Below are 3,731 nucleotides of genomic sequence, written 5' to 3'. Positions count from 1 at the left end.
TTGGTAAGTTCTAACCAATATTTATTTCTAAAAACATTAGTGAAGATATTTTTAATGGTAATTTTTATATTATTTATTATTAATATATTATGTAATACCCTGCAGAAAGGAGATATATGGGATACACCTACACTTTTTCTCAACCTAATTGATAAGACATTTCTCTTCATCGTTGAAGTTCAAATATCTGATAATCCACATTTTTCACCTTCTTATAAAGTTAAGAAGATGACTGATAATCCACATTTTTCACTTTCTATTAAAAATTAGTTTATTTTTCTCTTCTTTGGTCATTAGTAGTATCTAATTTTTAAATAATAATTAATAACTAATTATAATTTTAGGATGTTGACTACATCGATGGTTTGCTTCCAATTTCAAAGACATCCTCAATCATTGAAGGGGAAAAAGTAGAAGGTGCTAAGGTATTTGTTCAAAAAATGAATCTTTTGTTTATTTATTTTCTCAAAGTTAGATCTTTATTTTATTCAAAAAATATTATTGAGATAAAATTAAAGGTGAGAATGAAGTCTTTAATTTAACGTAGTATTTTGTACAGAATTTGTTACTTGAATTCTCCAATGAAGTTGCGGACAATGATGAATCCGAAGTGTTGAAAAATGCTATTACACCAGCCAAGCGACTATCCTCAGAGTCGGAAGATTTGAAGGTGCAAGGAGATACCTCAATCTGCAAGAAGATCAAGCACTACAAGATTTTTATTTATTTGTGGAGGTTTTTTTTCTATTTGTGGAGGTTTATAACCCCCATCAAATGGTTTGTGGAGGTTTCTAAAACCCCCAAAATTTGAGGTGCCACGAGGTCTTTTGTGGGGGTTTTTAGAAACCTCCACAATCTATTTAGTGGGGGTTTTGTGTGTGTTTAATGGGGGTTTTATATTACACTTTTGTGGGAGTTTTAAATCACTTTTGTGACAGTTTAAAACCCCCACAAATTGATTTTTTAATTTTAAAAAATAACTATTTTGTGAGACTTTTAAACCTCCACAAACCCTATAATTATTTAATTTTTAATTTCAAATTATTCATTAATCTTATTTCATTTACATATTCTCAAATTAAAAATTTATTTTTTAATATCAAAATTTAAAAACTAAATCTTTTATAACACAATTCCTTAATATAAAACATAAATCTATATATAAAAAAATTCTCAATGTCAATAGTTCCAATCATAATTCCATATGGTATTGTTCTAATTAACTATATAAAAGAATAGAGAGATACTTCGATAATCACATAAGAAAGGCAAAACATTGAGTAATACTTAATAGAGGCTGAACTCAATCCAAGTTTGGCTTCACAAAAGCTTTAACATTTATACATACATAACAATCAAACTTATCAAAAACTGAACTATACCGTAAATAATGAAATATGCATAGTTGTAACATTTGTCTAAATAGGAGCTTTTCCATGGACAAATATAAAGGTAAACCTTTGATGGTCCAGCCTCATGAAGAAAATTACAAGTTTTCCGGCCATCATTTTCAGATTGAATCCTACAATAATAAATACAATGAATAAATATGCAAGTAAAACTGACATATTCGTATAGATACACAAACAGAATAAATAAGTAAAACCAAGTTTAAATGGGATAAGATTAGAGCCAGCTCTTAAACTTTCTCATCAGTATAAATAGGCTCTGTGGGGCAAGCAAGACATGTCAATGTGACATCATATGTGTCTCCATTTTAATGAAAACTAGGATGAATAAAGGAGGCCTGAAAGTATTTGGGAATAACAAACCTCTGACGATAAATAGATTCCTGAGCTTTTCCATGAACTGCTTTCATATGCATGTTGTGCACTTGCCCTTTAGCATTAAGTTCCTTTGCTAGGGCTTTATTGCCAATAAGATAGGCTTGCCGTGCCTGTTTCCAAATTATAAACAATTGAACTAAAAGATTTATATTCTTTAGAAGATTTATATTCTATATGAATGAAATGAAAAAGAAAAGACACCTTTGGAATCCGAAAAGGATTTTTTGCAGCATATTCACACAATTTGGCAATCTTCCTTTCACTTGGGGGCTCATCCTGAGAGACATCATAAAATATGAGTGTCTGGGCTCCGTCACTTGTCTAATTGAATGGTAAAGTATAAAAAAACACCAATTCAACAAAATTGTTTGATTTATTAGTCTGTTAGAACTAGAATCATATCTCTTCAAGCCTATATATATACATATACCATTGTGCGCTACAATCAAGAGTAATTAGCGGCGAAGCACACATAATTAACAAGGAGGTTCAACATGAGCAAAGAGATAATATTCAAATTTACTCATATTTGACTTATTTAGAAAAAAATGGAAATTTTATGCTTAAACCTAGCTAGCATGATCTATTTGAGACTTAATGTTAGGTTAGGGGTTCAATTTCATCTTGTACAACTGGACAAGGTATCAAAAGCCAACCACTAATTTCTCACCTTCTTCAATATGCTTAAAACCTATGGCTGTAAATGTTTCTATCTGTCTACAACAACATAGATTCACAATATCTAAGCAAACCAAGGATATTCAAGTTATAAAATTTGTAATACCAATGCATAGAAATTAAAACCACTAACCTTATTGATGCTGGAAACTAATTCCTGCAAGCCTTCATTCTTTCATCAATCCTCTCATGACGTAACTACATTGCATACGAGTAAACATGACAACATACACCTTATTATTTTTTCGGTTTCTTTTTATTCGATTACGATTTAAAGATGTACAAAAGTCGAGCAAGAATTAAAAGCAAAGCCATTTTTCAAGCAATTTAATGTCATATTAGTTACCAAGAACCTGCGGATAAATCACAAGTTTTAGTTACCAGGTTGTACCTACTTTTCATGACAAATACAAGAGGATGTAAGGTAAAGTTCTTCATACTCACATGGATTTTGTTGTAGTCTAAGGCTCAAGGAAGATTATCACATTGATTTTCTTGAAATCAAAGTCCTATACAACAACACACCCTAAATCAAAGACTTTATCATAAATAGTATAAATCCTATTATTTGCCGATAAAAATAAATAAAATTAAATACAATCTAAAAATTAATAACCTTATAAATTACGTAAATTTAGAAAAAATATTTAAAAAGAGAGAAAAAATGAAAATACTTCTATTATGGAGAAACAATCTAAAAGATAACAATGTAAATTGAGTAAAGAGAAAATTTATAAATGTTGCAAGTAAAAAAATTTAAATTTAAAAATCGAAATGGTTAAGGAGTCAATTAATTATGAATTAGTATTAGAATTTCAAATTTCAAAATTTTAAATAGAGTTTCGTAATTAGATAGTACAAATTTTGTCGAAACAACATTAGATAGTACAAATTTTAAATAGAGTTTCCTAATATAATTTTCTAAATTAATTCAATTTTGTCGAAACAACATTAGAAACAGAATTCAGTATAGAAGAATGTCAAATTAAAATTTTTTTTAAATAGTATAAATAACCTCACATTTTAATAAGACGAATAATTCTATTTACTTTAATATAATCTTTTGTAATTAGCATAGTAGCTTATAAATTATATTAAATTTTAAAAAATATTCTCAAACCTAATTGCTTACTTAAAAATTAAAAAAAAAAAGTTTATTTGAATTTAAATTTAAAATTTTAAACATAATACTTTAATTAAAAATTATAATTAGATTTTTTTAAAAATAAGTACACATTAAAAATTAATAACTAACTTAATTGTATC

The 3,731-nt window shown here is 27.8% G+C and overlaps 2 long non-coding RNA genes across 3 annotated transcripts in view; one reads left to right on the top strand and one right to left on the bottom strand.

The window, feature by feature from the left end:
* Window positions 1–3,004, bottom strand: part of LOC107648354 — a 5,442-nt gene extending 2,438 nt beyond the window's left edge. Inside the window, exons 1-5 of one of the 2 annotated variants that reach the window (XR_002349149.1) lie at window positions 2,910–3,004; window positions 2,599–2,663; window positions 1,989–2,063; window positions 1,773–1,897; window positions 1,459–1,522 (exon numbers count right to left, since the gene is read on the bottom strand). This is a non-coding gene — a long non-coding RNA (uncharacterized LOC107648354). Of the gene's footprint in view, window positions 1–1,260; window positions 1,523–1,772; window positions 1,898–1,988; window positions 2,064–2,598; window positions 2,664–2,909 lie in introns of those variants that run through there. The other variant, XR_002349148.1, reaches the window with a different exon arrangement.
* On the top strand, window positions 20–655 carry LOC110263463. Its single transcript, XR_002349150.1, has 2 exons — window positions 20–425; window positions 560–655. It is a non-coding gene; the product is annotated as an uncharacterized LOC110263463 (long non-coding RNA).

Source organism: Arachis ipaensis, chromosome B06 (assembly GCF_000816755.2).
Source record: "Arachis ipaensis cultivar K30076 chromosome B06, Araip1.1, whole genome shotgun sequence".
NCBI classification, from domain to species: domain Eukaryota; kingdom Viridiplantae; phylum Streptophyta; class Magnoliopsida; order Fabales; family Fabaceae; genus Arachis; species Arachis ipaensis.
The sequence above is the reverse complement of the archived record's forward strand: the minus strand, read 5'-3'. Positions and strand labels throughout refer to the sequence as shown.